This window comes from Coffea arabica, chromosome 5e, assembly GCF_036785885.1.
Source record: "Coffea arabica cultivar ET-39 chromosome 5e, Coffea Arabica ET-39 HiFi, whole genome shotgun sequence".
Lineage (NCBI taxonomy): Eukaryota > Viridiplantae > Streptophyta > Magnoliopsida > Gentianales > Rubiaceae > Coffea > Coffea arabica.
Genome location: NC_092318.1, coordinates 36,676,695 through 36,692,226, shown reverse-complemented (window position 1 = coordinate 36,692,226; position 15,532 = coordinate 36,676,695). Strand labels below are relative to the sequence as shown.

Here is a 15,532-nt window from a genome sequence, read left to right as displayed (position 1 = left end):
TTTTTATTATCTTCAATTTTGTGATATTAGCAAATTGAAATTATAAAATCAATAGAGGGAGCAAATTATGTGTCAAATTAAAGGGAAATGAAAAGAATCACAGTGATAGAGAAAACAAATAATGAAATTAATGATTGAAATAGGAAGAAGAACTAAAGATGTAGAATTTGTTATATTTTATTTATTGTCAAGAAATTTTTTTATAAAATATCAATAATTAATAAGAATTTCTTTCATTGCATTAGAAATTTTTTATTATAATTTTATTGTGGAGGTAGAATTTATTCTCTATTTTTGAGATATTAATATTTTTAAAATCATAGGAGGGTTGAAATGGTGGTTTTAACCAAATTAACTTGTATTGAAAATGCATTTCAGCATTGAGATTTAATTTTAGGGTATGAAATTGGTTGTCAATGGGGTTTGTGCATGTGTTTTTTTCTTTTTCTTTTTCTTTTTTTGTGTGGCAAGTATTGATATTTTATATGCAATTTGAGATCTTTTGGATGGTTATTTAGATTTAGAACTTATACTTTGATTTTTATTAGGGATTAGATTTGTTGATTTGTGTAAAGTGTGGAAGAAAATGATTGAGTGCACTATTTTTCTTTCTTAATTTTGTACAAAAGGGCAATTAAGGATTTTTGAGAAAAAATCTAGTTTGCTGGACTTACATTGGTACTAAACAATAAAGGTAGGGAAGGTATATGTAATTTTTAAAACTTGAGGGAACTCTTTATAATTGTTAAAAACCTCAGGAAATGTTTGTGAAATTATCCCTTAGCTATTAATACTACCTCATCTGTGCTTCATTTTTTTAACCTATAATGTTCTTTTGGTTATATATTATTCTATTTTGGGTTTGGGATTGGGGTGTTTTGGGACGCAAGAACAAGCTTCTTACATTGGGTAATATACTCTTTTTTTTTTTTGGTTCATTTTTCAAAGTTTGACATTGCACACTTGATTGTTTCCCAGTCGAAAACAAAAATCTCTATCCATTCTCAAATCTTGAACAAAGTCAACAAAAAAGAATCCAATTTAATCCCGTGAAAGAGAAAGAAAGGTTGCAAATATTGAACCACTCGAACATTGCCAGCATTACATTCCATGGTATTCAATAGTTTGCTGTTTTAGTTAAACTTTGCGTACGCCTCTGGACATTGTTGTTGGATTTCCTGCAAAAATTCAAGTACGTAAAGCACTAAAACGAATTAATTTTAAGAAAAGAAGCACGATTGCACCAATAATTGAGAAGTCTCCATTGTTACCCTCATAAATTAATCATCATGTGTACCAGTTTTAATACATTTTTTTAAAAAAAACTTCAATTGTTTCACGTAACTTGAATGGATTCCCACAATTAATAGGTGGCTACTGGCTAGGTACCATCAAATCAACTTTAGCCCACGAGTGAATATCAATACTATATTAATCAATTATGGGATATGCTTTTTCACAAGCAACGTGATAGTGTGTTACATCAAGAGCTGCTAACTTTTTTTTTAAAAAAAAAAAGATATGTAAAATGATATTAATTAGCTAGCATAGAAATCAAACTAGTGATTTGTATAAGTTTGACATTCTCTTAAAATTTTTGATGAAGTTGAATATTTTTCTTGAAAGAAATTTGTCAAAAGCTGTTGGCTGATACATTAGAATTCTGAACTAGGGTTGCTAGAGCGTGTAAAACTTTCAAGGTAAAAAGTCACCATTGGCCGTTTGACTTACGGTATTCAATCTATTGTTCTTGATCGGGCCAAAAAGAGAATCGTGTACTCAGCGATATGTGAAGCGGCTTAGGGTAACGACGGCCGCCCAGAAAATGTTTTTCTCTCTTTTTTTTTTTGAATAAAACACTATTTTTAGAGATAATTAAGCAATTTCATTGAGCAAATTGCCACCTAACTGTGATATGTTATATTTGTTTACTAGATTCGTTTACAAATGTCAAGATCTTATTTTTTGAAAGAGAGTTTAATTGATCTAAAATATATAAAAAATAATAAATGTTTTCACGCTTTATTTTCCCTGTTATTGTACTCACTTAATTACATTTAATGTTAAAACTTCATGCTTGGCTTAAAAGTATTTTATTAAGAACACTGAAAGTTGCAAATCAGTTTGAACTTTTTATTTAGTTGTATTGGAGATTGGATAATGAATTTCAACATTATTTTGTGGGTTTTGTATGCTTTGATTTTTTCTTTCCTTTTAAAATTTTTTTTTTGGAATGCTTGTTTGTGGGCATGAGACCTTTAATTTTCTTTTTTTTTTGGGTAAGATATGCGTTGATTCATATATGAAATACAAGATGAAATTGGTGTATATATATATATATATATATATATATCATTATTTAAATTATATGATGAGAAGAGGTGTGGCGGTATCTTATGATCCAACCCTCTCGCAGCAAGCACACCGGGGGCAGTAAAAGGTCACAATGGCTGACGCACAGAGTATACGTGAGTCAGCCCGATGCCCCTTGCAGGTTGTTACGCAATTCATGAAATTTTTTTTTTACGAGCAAGTGAGCTAACATTATGCAATGAGAATGAAAATTCTAAAACTTAAATTTGCAAACTTCAAAAGGTTCAAATTTTTGCCTAACTATAAAACTAAATTTTCTTTTTTTACTAATGTGGCATTCCAAAATAAGGATATTAAATCCAAACTTGTAATTATTTAACTCCTTATTCAAAGCGGGTACTTCTATTAGTTCACATAAACTATTAGTGAAGTGAAATAACTACTTATGCACATTTATAGTGGTAGTTCGCATTTGAATAAGGAGTAAATCTTATATGCGCTGATAGAGTATACACTATCATAATTAGATGTATGATACATATGCAAAATTTGGGTTTCAAATTTAAATTCGAATTATGTGTCTTACATCAAATGTTTAAAGTATATATACTGTCAGTATATAGAAGATTAATCCTTGGATGATGCCTACCTACATTTACAACTTTGCATGAGATCTGATTTTGTGGAATATTTTGCAATAGGAGGCAGAAACCTTTTAGGCCTCTCTTTCCAAGCTTTACATATTGGGCCTAGCTGGGTTCGACAAGCCGATCATTCAACGGCCTACAAATTGATAACAAGTCACGGTTGCTGAATCGTGGGCTACATCCTACAAAAAAGAAAAAATCATAGTTATTAAACCCAACCCGGTAGGGAACCCGACGAACGAGGTGAGTCCACGGGTTATTGGTTCAACCAGTGGGTGAGTGGTTGAACCGGTGGGTCACTAAATATATTTAAATATTATATTTCATAATTTTAAATATAAGATATATGATATAAATTGTAATAAATAATATCATAGCAAATGCTCATATAATTTAATTTGCTATAAAATAATTAATTCATATAAGAATCAATAAAATATAAAGTTATTTAGTAATACACCAAACTTCAAGTATAAAATTTTATCTATGTTTAGTGTAATTATCTAACTTATTTACAAATTTTAAGTGCAAAAAATTATTAAAAATAATATTTGTCTTTAAAATGAATTATGTAATATGTTATTTTTTAAATCCATTTTATAACTTAATAGAGTATGGGGGTCATAAATTTTTATTAAAAGATTCCAAATAAATTGTTTTAAAGAAATAAAAAAAAAGATAAAATTGACAACATGTTTATATATTATAAGTAACCAACCTTATCACAGTATCATGAAGCAGCCTGGTGGTATCCGCGAAGTTGCAATGGCTAGAGGTCCAACATTTGAATTCCAGCAAAGGCACAAAATTTTTCTACGAAACCGGTTCTTAGACAAAAACCGGTCAGATTTCCAGTTTTATCCGGTCGAACCGTCGAGTCCGTTGACTAGTCAACAGTTTGATTTCTTAAACGATCTAATTTAAAACTAGGGGTGGCAATTCGGGTCCAAATCAGGTTGGCGGGTCGGGTTCGGGTCAACCAGTCAGAAAATCTGTTGACCCGAACCCGACCCGCCAACCCGTGACGGGTCAGGTATGCTGACCCGAACCCGAAAATTTCAGGTTGACGGGTTGGCGGGTCGACCCGAAATGACCCGAAACTTAATTTTAATTTATTAATTTATTACTGTAATTTCTAATAAAATCAATTTCTCACAAAACTAATTACATAATCAAGTAATAAAAATTTAAATAAATAATTCCAAACCAAATCTAAAATAAATTAAACACTGTAAAAGTGTTCTATCCCAAACAAAATATAAAATAAATTAAAACAGTATAAAAGTAAAAAATAATATAATATATTATTTGTCCAAATATAATAATTTCAACTTCACACAAATTAAATAAATTCATTTAGGATTAAGTAATTAATGCCTTTGAAAAAAAGAATAGCTTAGTTTAGTTAGATAAAATTACTTTTATGTTTATTAAATTATTTTTAATTCGTAAACGGGTCATATCGGGTCATATCAGGTCACCACGGGTTGACCCCAAATCGACCTGTTTTCTTTTCGGGTTCATCGGGTCCAACCCGATTCTGACCCGAATTCCCGAAACCTCAACCCAAACCCATTAATTTCGTGTTAGATTCGTGTCGTGTTTTCAGGTCGTGTCGAAAATTGCCACCCCTATTTAAAACCCAACCCAGGTCACCGGTTTGACCGGTTCGATCCTCGAGCCGGGCCGGTTTAATAACTATGGAAAAAACATCGTGGGCTACATGGCAAGGATTCGATTGGCTTCGAGTCTCCAAATTGTTATAGTGGAGGTTGAGACTGAATCCATTTTTGCAATGCTATTTCTCCTAGAAGACGATTTGAATAAGTATGAGGCAGGATACTTAGCACCCTTTTGGAGTTTCGGTAACTTATTGAAAATACTTGTCGAGTAGAACTTTTGATAAAAGTACTTATCAACTACTTAAATGTTTACAAATATATTGTTTGAAGACATAATTTAATAAGTACTTATTGTATTGGATAAAATGTAATTCAAATATTTTATAAGTGTTTATCTCTTTATTTGATTCATAATATAGGATAAGAAGATTAAATTTAATGTTTTATTTTTTAAAACACGAGCTACTCTAAAAGCACCAAATTTGAGCTTTTGCTAAAAGTACTTTTAATACTAAAAGCTCTACTTATAATTTTATGGGATGATATTCACCAAATACTTTAAAAGTATTTTTAACATCTAAAAGTACTTTTTTTTAATCAAAAGTACTGTAATCCCAAACGGGGCCTTACATAAGAAGGCCGGGACCTCACCATGGAATTGGCAAGTATGTACATGGAGTTGGGAATTAGTGGCACCATGTCTGTGGACATGGGCTGAATCATGCGCAACGACCTTTTCTGTAGTTCCTCCTAAATGAAAACATTTTGTTTTCATCCTAGATTGTTGGGCTTTTTTGGGGTCCCAAGTAATTAAACCCAAAAAAAAGGAAGAAAGAACAGCCCAAGATATAATTTTTTGTGGACTTGTCAGATGTTTTATTGCTCATATTGTGAGTTCTTATTTAAAAAGTCAAGATAAAAAAGGCGAAAGAAATCTATATATTTTCTATTGTTGGGGAGTTATTTTGCTAAAGAAAAGAAAGCAAAAGGGCAGATTTAGAGGATTGTTTTCCAAAAGCTAGCTAGAGGGTTGTTAATTAGATGTAGATTTTTACCAAGGATTAAAATCCAAACCGATCCTAACCCTGGAAAAATTATTAGGTAGAGGGTTATTAGTTCGTTTGTTAAGTTAACCATAATCAGTGCATGATGTCATAAATATTTTATAAATATGATTAATAATTGTTTATCATTTGAATTACAAATACTGGCGTAGTGGAGAATCTAGGTACAATTCTCTGCTTTCCTCCTTTCCGCTTCTCAGAATCCCACTTCTTCCTTGCCAAGAGAAAATTTTAAAAAAAAAATTGTAGAAACTTCACTTCATGTTAAAAATAGTCACTTCAATCCTAATCTTAGTCTTTTAAGTATTGCTTGTTTGAGACACAATAATAATTTTAAAAAATAAAAGGTAAAAGAATTGTACAAAACATTTTCTGCTTCTTTAATTTGATACTTTTTAACTCTTTAGATGTTATATAAATAATAATTTATAAGATAGGCATACAAGAAAATAAAACGCTATAACAAAGAAAAAGTACACTGTGAGAGAGATATAATTGTGGGATACAATTATTGGAGAGAAAGAGAAGGATAACACATCAAATGCTACCTACCAATTTTGACATGTTTTATTTTGCGCCCGCATTACTTCCAATATTGAACATCGGTTGCCCTCAATCAGCGATAGAGATCAAGCATGTGAAGCTTGAAGTGTAAAATATTAAAGTGAAGGTCGTACAAAGAATTAGGCACCCATTGAGTCGTAAAAAATTGAAATAGGCAAATTTTGCAAATTTTTTTCCCTAATGTTTTAGTTCAATCTTTTTTCAACCTATCGTCCTTCAATTTCAATTTTTTTATGCTCCAAGTGTGGAGTAATCTTCAATTGGATCACGAACATTTTTCCTCCCCCAACGCTGTAGAGCCCTTAAGTTACTAAAATCGTGCTTTTTGAGGATGTTTCAAGTAGCGCATAAGATGCTCAAATTTCATGAAATCTGGACATGTTCATAACCTAAGGGGACCAAAATGTCTAATTCAGGTAACGAGTAATTAACCATGTAGATTCCAGAACAAACGAAACCAACTCCTCAAATAGTCTGTATAAGGACAGATAAAAATCACAACATCAGCTTCTTGTTACTATTGGCAGGGTGGTTTAAACCGAAAATTTGGAGTCCAAAGGTCCTAACGTTGTTAGAGTCCACTAAAAGAATATAAAAGCATGATATTGTTAAGCGACATATACAAATAAACACGAAAATTTTTAAATATCAAGAGATGGGTCCATCTTTTAATTTGTATATATCGTATAAGTATAATACGTACATTGCTTATGCTTAGTGTAGAATTTTTCATGTTGCTATTCGCATACTTACCACCAAATTTGCCGAATTCAATCTTAAAGTCATCTGCTCTATGTGGCTTGCAGTCAATTGTGATGCACAAGGCACATAGTTTAAGGAAATGGAATGAAGAACATTTGAGAAAAAGGAAGCAAAAGCTCTTAGTTTTCCTCACGAGAAAAAGATAAAATTCACAGCATCTTCTTCTGGCAATAAACAACTGGCATGGTTGATTTAAATGGAACATTTGGAGCCAAAAGGTGCTAATGTTGTTATTTGCATAATCAATTCCAAATTTGCCGAACCCAACTCATCTCCTCTGTGTGGCTTGTGCCAATTGTGATGCACAATTGGCAGATAAGTTTTAAGGAGATCGAATATAGTATGTTTGACAGAACCTTCTATAGCCGATTGATACGAAACTTGAGATTTGTTCAAGTCCAAAAGCCAGCGGTCATGAGCATTCTCTAACATCAAGAAGACAAGCTGGCCTTCTTCTATTTATTGCAATTTACAGAGAAAATGTCCCATCAGTTCCCCATTAAATTAAAGAACCACTTGGAGCCTAAGCTGCTGAAGTCCACAATTGGTCTAGAAATAGCCAAAAAAATCCTTCCTTATGTATATCAAATTGCAATGGCAGTTCCTCAGCAAACTAATAAAAACCAAGAAACCATCTTCTTTGCATTTTATCACAATGCCTCTATATTGATGAAAGTCACCATTCTGTTGATTTTCTTCTCTCATGCAGGTGGTGAAAAGGTGATTTGCATACAAAAGTCTAGATGACTAGAACTATGGTGGTATCTCTCCTGAGCTTATTCCCATCACGAGTAACTTCCCCTCTTCTGAACTTCACTAGAGGCCATTTGAGTTTTCTTGACCTTGCGAGGCCGCAAGGGCCTATTACCTTGTTGTTGTAGACCAAGTGCAAGATTATTACAAAGGGTTCGTGGAAGTTCTATTCTGACCTCTGTCCCTTCTGAGCTATTGCTTTTTGTGCATTGATGATTTTACTTTTGGGATATGCATTAATCTTAATCCATGATAGATGGATTATGTATAGCTTAGACTAGAGAGAATTACTTATTGATGTTGTCAAAAGCGAACTTATTTATCTTTCTTATGTAAATATATCAATTGAAGAAGATTGATGCTTGTTTTATTTATTAATTTTTTTTATCAATTCAAATCAATAATCAATGACAATGAAGCATGATCTAACTGGTAAGATACTCTACTTGTAGCTGAAAGGTCATGAATTTGAGTTGTCAAAGAGGTAAATAGGGAACTACAATTGATTCTTTAAACAAAAGGAAAAAAAAAAGTCAGTAATCAATGGCTTTGTTGTAATCTACCAATTATTTTTATTTCTAAAGTGTATTCAGAATGTGTAATATTTATTGATAAGGTACTAAGTAGATCTGAAATATCTTTTATAAAATTTTTCACGAGAATAGAGTGCAAACCATATCAAAACTAATAATTTCTTATTATATAGGACCCTGGGTGAATGAAATGCCATGTGAGAAAAAGGTAGAGAAGGCTTACATTATTTACGATGGTAAAGAAAAATGAGAAAATAGCAAAGGAAAGTTTACATATTTAGGTTGGCTTGGTTTCTTGTCCTTTTTTTTTTTCTCTTTTCTTTTGCTTTTGCTTTTGCTTTTCTTTTTCTTACTATAGTCCTTTTTCTTTTTCTTACTATATTCTATCTCTTAGTGAACTTTATCATGATTATTAAAAGGTAGTTTTTAATTCAAGCAATTGTATGAAAATTATTTTGCTCATAAAGGTCATTCGATATCAGGAGTATACAAATGAGAAATCCCTTTCAGCGCTTGATTGATAGTGTTATTTATATTGAAGGGTCAAAATCATTTTCTAGCTAATTTTCTTTTTTTGTCCCTTATTCTTGCCTTTAGTTCTTTTCTTCATATTCTTTTTTCCTTTTGTTTCCTTGAAATTTTGTTTTATTCACCTTTGCATCAGTAGGCAATACGCCACCAAATGGCATAGCTGGCATAGGGTATTTGTTATACCGAGAGCCAATCTTCTTGCTCCAATTTGCAATCTCAAATTGTAGGCACAAAAACCGCAAATTTTAGAATTTCAAAAGAAAATTCCTAAATTTCTACCAAGCAGCTTTAGAACTTCGAAAGAAAATTGTACTAAAACATTGCTATTTGGAGTCTAATTTGATCAGTCTTGAATTGGTCATAATCTCTCCTAAAGTAGAAAATAAAATGAGACTAGATTCTAGAATTGCAATTTCTAAGTTAGTTCAAGTCTTCTTGACAAGTAAAAAGTTTTATTTCAGGGTGGTTCAGTTACTATAGCAACTAACCAAAAATTATATATTTGGATTGAAGTTTTTCAAAGAAAAGTTTTTGCATTTTTTGTAATCATATTTTTCAATCAACTTTTTATCGCATATATATCAAATCATTACATTATATTGCACTATAGAAACTCCAAAAAATGGCAATTCAAATGCAACCTAAGCTTTTATCCAATTAAGAACACAAAGTCATTTCCCTTCTTCCAAATTTAATTTTTATTTTATCTTTTTCTTCAATAATCTATCCCTATAAAAAATTTAGAACGTCCATTCTCCAATTTTTTAAAATTTAAAAACCATAAACTATATATCTACTTCTCCAAGCCGGATTGTTAATGGTTTTCAACTATGTTTTGGCTGAAGGGAAGTACAATGGGAGTACCCTCAGCATATTGGGTAGAAACCTTGTTTTTTCAAAAGTAACAGAAGTTGGCATTTTAGATTTGCTCGTAGCTATGGTCAGGTCTATGTTTTCAAAACCGGACCGGGTATCGACTCGGTCAAACTCAGGGGTCAGAGGTCAATGGGTTCAACCGGATTCGATCGGAATTGAACCGGATGACGTCATAAATAAAAATTATTTAAAAATTAAAATATTATATGTAAAATACCTAATAACATGTTAATATTAATAAAGGTATATTCATATATATTTGATGTTTCAACTACATTTAACAAGAAAATACAAATAAATTAGAACAATCAAGTAGCAATTTATATTATTTAATGAGTATTAACAAGTTTAGAATTAAAATTATGGACTTAATTGAAAAATAACACTAAACTTTAAGACAACATTTATAAAGTATGAAATATTTGAGATATATTAATAATTTTTAACAATTTAGGAGTCACAACATAATATTGAAAAAGTTTGAATTTTTTTTAAAAATGGTTGATTGAACCAGAAAATCCGGTTTTTTTCCGGTCAAACCCGGTTTTTGACCAACCACTGAGCCAGGAAGGGAACCCTCACCTATAGCAAAAAAAATCTAAACGTAGTGCCATAGCACTTGGTCTAGTTGGGTCTGTATACCCACTAGTTCCTAACACACAAGCTTCCTTAGACTCCCCCTCCCCTACATTAGGATAGAGTAGGTTATACAATGTATCGTTGCTGGCAAAAAAAAAAAAAACCCCGTTTTTGACCAGATTTGACCGGGTTTTTACTTACCCGGTTTTTTAACATAACTCGGACCGAACACTTGGCCGGTTTCCGGTCGGACCGGCCGGTCCAGTCCGAGTTTTAAAACATAGGGTCAAGCAAGGACTCTTTGTTTAAAAACAAAAAAAAAAAGAGAAAAAGTTAATAGAAATTGATTAAATGGTCTATTTTTTTATTGGTTTTGTTGGTTCAATCAGTCCTTGACTAAGTTTGACCGATCTTTTAGCCTTCCATATTTAATAAAAAGGCACAGCGGTGCTATTATAGTCACAACTAAACTAGTCAAGCGAATTTGGTTTGATTTTCAAAATACTATTTTAATTACAAATTATATTTTAATAATCTACGAGTTCAACTACTGACCCGTTGGGGTAACCAATAACCTATTAATACAACCTCTTTGTTGATTTCCATTCAGGTTGGGATTAATAGCTGCTCACTATTGTTATTTCAATTATAAATGTAAAAGAAAATAATGCATGCACTAACACATTAGGCGTAGATACTAAAATAACATACACATATTAAAACAATAACATGCAAAAGCAAAGAAGTTTTATTAATAATTGAAATTTGTGACTTATACTTAATCTTATCCGTTAATTTTTAAATCAACCAGTCTCCCATTATTAACATTTTTTGAAGTCAGCACTTGGATTGCAGAGAGGCCAATTTTCTCTCTGTCATTCATCCTCCTTCGATACAAGGTGGAGTTTATTTCTTTTTATTTTTTTGATTTTTGTTTGTTTCATTACTTGCTCTAATTCTTTTGTGGTTAGAGATGTTAGAATTGAAGAGTTGTTTTGATACACAGCTTGTATTTTGGAGCTAAATCAATCTGACAAAAAGACGTAAATGACTCAATATTCCATCAACTTTTGTCATTCTAAAAGATCCCTCCAAGTCCAAGCCAAATCTAAATGTGATAATCTTCACTTTGCTATTCCATCAACTTTTGTCATTCTAAAAGATCCCTCCAAGTCCAAGCCAAATCTAAATGTGATAATCTTCACTTTGCCTCTTAAGTTTGGACGTAATGTCTATTTCCCTTATCTACATTAAAGAATAAGGCACATTAGTTTTTTTTTTGGTAATTTTTGTTTATTTAATTGTTGATTTTTTTTTTATAAAGATTTGGTTAGATATTTAATATTTGACTAATTGGGAGTTTTCGCTTTAACTTACACTCCTCGTACATTTTGTAGGAAGCTAACCAGCAAAAGTTGGTGCGTTTGTGGGAGCTTTACCCTGTGCTCAGGTAATGTAATGTAGGATTCCATATCCTGAACGCAAAATTAAGAAGGTTGCTTGTCTAATGCCGTTTATATAAGGATTGCTCTTTTAAGACTTGCACCGATTTGGAGTTTAGATGATTAATTGGTACTCCATCTTTTATATTATTGGAATCTTTCAATCAAACAGCCAACTATCTTACATTAGGGAAGTAAATTATTTTCCAATTTTGCTTATGCGCATATGGTAGCTAGTTTCCTGTACGGAAGAAATCATTTTTCTTGTTCTCAACGTAACTTTCTCTAATGTAAATTCTTTCTTTCTCTGTAAGTTCCTCCTATCTTATCACTTAACCCGGTCCAACCCCCTCCTCCGCCCCGGTTCTTTAATGTATACTATAAATAAGATTGTGAGAATACATTTACTTCACTTTGTTCTTCATTCACATAGATACAAAGCTCTTAGACGAAATACCTTACCTATAGATATGGCTGCTCAAACTTCTTATGCTTGCATCCTGCTTCTTGCTCTTGTTCTTTTAGGTATGTGCATTATTCAATTTATAAATACATGTTATTTTGTACTTCATTTCTCTTAATTTGGTTATGTTCTCTTTTTTATTCTTTTAAACCAAAGTTCAGAAAATAATATCTGCATGTGCTTATACCGTAAGATATTATATGCTAGTTGAGAAGTAGTCTTTATTCATAATTGAATATTAAATTCAGTTAGATTAATTCACTGGATATTTCTTTTTTTTTTTTCAAATTACTTAACATTCTCATGAGTAATGTGTTTGTGTGTGTTTTTTTTTCTTTTTTTTCTTGGGGGCAGCGGCAGGGAATACTCATGCACGAGAACTTACTTGCAAAAAGTTTATACCCAATGTATGTCCTAAGGATGATCTTGAAACCTGTCCGGCAGTTTGCAAGGAGAAGTTCGATGGCATAGGATACTGTGATTATGTTGACATAGATTTGCCCTTCATTTGTATTTGTGTTACCCATCAGTGCACTTTTCCTCCCGCTGAAAAGTTCGCACCATAGTGTCTTCAGTTAGGCATGGCCACGGTTCTAGAACCAACTGTTAGAACCAGAACTGCATAGTTCTGATTTTGGTTCCTTATAGTTCTGGTTCTGGTTTTCGGTTCCGTATGGTTATATACAATTTTATTTAATTCCTTATCCTTACCAATTTTAATACGAATATAACAATATATTTAAAATTTCAAATAACATGTAAAAAAATAATTACAAAATAAAGATCATATTTTAATTTTATTATATTCTACAAAGTAAGAAGTAATAAATAGATAATATAAATTTTATGAAAAGTACATTACATTGTCAAATTAAAAAATACATTACACTATCAAATGGTTGTCTTGTGTTGAATTTCTTGAGTTGGACAATGTGACAGCCCCACCTTCCCCTAAGGCGAACCAAAGGGGTTAGCGGACTGCCTGCCCAGCTCTCGCCAGGACTACGGCACAGTTTACGTCGATCTATAACGTTCCGGAACATACCATAGCACGCAAACAAGTCAAAAGAGTCAAAATAAAAAAACGAAAATTTGCGCCGAAGATGAATAGTGCAGGCCACGTCAGAATCCGGCCAGAATCTGGCCGGATTTCCGGCCGGATTCTCGGCCGGATACAAGGCAGAGAGTAATCCGAAATTTTTTTCAAAACCCTTCACAATCCGGCCGACAATCCGGCCAGTTTCTGGCCGGATTCCTGGCCGGATTCAGTCCAGTGCCTTTTCGTTCAAAATTTTCTTTTGCCGTTTGAAAGCCGAATCGTTCCGAAGTTCATCCAAATATCAATTTAACATATACACATTGAAATCCAACATGGTCAAGCCAAAATGGCATACCAAAATAGCTATTTAGTTCATACATAAACAAGTAGCCATTTACACACCAAACATTGGTGAATCAAAACACTTAGGGTTTTCACCCTCAAGGAGCTAAGCAAAATACATATACATGAGCTCAACTTGTCATAACCGTTTGCAATTCCTGTAAGGAAAACAAATAACACGGAATGAGCTAAAACCCAGTGGTACACTACTACATAAGCAACCAAAGTCACATAAGGATGAACTTTTATTTAAAGTGCACAAATAAGCAGTAAAGCAAAACGGTAAAAGGATACGGTCGGCTCTCAAGAGCCCAATTCCACGCTTGCCATCTTGATCCAATCTCATTGACCCTCCGTCAATGTTAAGAGTACCAAACCGTAGACCTCACTATACTTCCATTCCTTCCACCCAATATACCCCAACCGGGCCCGCACTCCAATTCAGTAGTTTTTGGTAATACTCGAGTTTACCGGAACCAAGGGTCTCATTACCACAAGGTTCCCCAGTACAGTCCCCGTGGCAATTCAATCTTCACGACCAAGCCCTCGCCGGCTCGATCCAATTGACTACCAAACGGGGTTGAGCTCAGTAATACAGTAAGGTCGTTGGACATCGTCCAAACAACACCAAATCAGTTTCCATAAAATGGAATTCACCAACCAATATATCAAGTTCAGTAATGCAGTAAAACGGTAGCCAATCAGTGACAATATCAAAAGAGGTGAGGGCGGTCAAGTACACCCTCACCTTAATCAATTTCAATATCCAAGTAAGCCTTCAAGGCATCACTACACATAGCACAAAGCCACATTATAACAAGTAAGTGAGTAGTATACTCACTAAGCAAGAAAGTGGTGTTTCATACACCGTGGTCACCAAGACGTCGTGAGCTACCGTCACGTCCTAACACATGTAACACATTCAATGAGACTCGATTCCAAGCCATATAGCAATGCCAATCATAACCCTAATAGGGTTTTACAACCATATACAAGCATGATAGCAAACCAGAAATTAAGAAAGGCTTTAATGTAGGCCTTGATAAGAAAACCGGTTTTGACGTCATAATGCGGTAATGGCACAACTCTCACTACAATTATCGGTTGGGGGTGTAAAATCCACCGTTTCGAAGCTATGAAACAGGGCTACAACAATGTAGAAGGCCACTCAGTCCAGATCCTAGCACAACTAGGTCAAATACGCCAAATACTAAACCAGCATTACCAAAACAGGTTTGCAAAACACACAAAACTGTAATGAACACAACTCAGGCTATACATGTCTAAATGTCGAAATTCCAAAGGCATAAGTTAGCTAAGATATCCAGCTACATTTCATCAGAAGACACCAACTTCAAAATCCAAACCAAATCCAGTCAAAACAGGCAATTACTATCGCAGTTCGGACATTCTGTTCACCAAAAACAGCAACAGTAAAAACGGCATAACTCTCTCTATACTACTCCAAATTCCCTGAAATTTTGCAGGCATATCAAACTCATCAATACCTACAACTTTCATGTTTTAAGAAAAGTCCAATTCGGCCTCTATATATGACCTAAAATTTCGGACAGATTAGGGGTTCATGAACCCTAACTTCTCACATTTCATTCCAAATCCAAAATTGATTGCATTTCACAACAATTCACACCTACTAGAGCCAAAGCCCCTTATTACCAACCATCATACTAGTCCACAACATCAAAATCATATGAAACCAGAAAATTCCTCATAAAATGGAAAACTTCACCAAATCAAGCCAAACCAAGAAATAAATCATATATTCCAACACTCAAGCCACTTCTAAGTATAAAATAACCATCATTAGGTGTAGTAGAGGTTCAAGCATCACTTACCAAGTATCAAGAGATGTAGAGAGGTGTTGGCCACCTTAGAGCTTCAAACAAACTTCACTAATACACTTACTATCACTAGAAGGAAAGATTGTATGGAGTAAAAACTAAGTTAAACACTTGATTTGGTGGATTGGACAAGTTGGAAG

General features: G+C 33.2%; 1 long non-coding RNA gene across 1 annotated transcript; it reads left to right on the top strand.

The window, feature by feature from the left end:
• The first annotated feature begins 12,086 nt into the window (after nucleotides 1-12,086).
• LOC113743636 (uncharacterized) lies at nucleotides 12,087-12,853 on the top strand. Its single transcript, XR_003461145.2, has 2 exons — nucleotides 12,087-12,211; nucleotides 12,504-12,853. It is a non-coding gene; the product is annotated as an uncharacterized lncRNA (long non-coding RNA).
• Nucleotides 12,854-15,532: the final 2,679 nt, after the last annotated feature.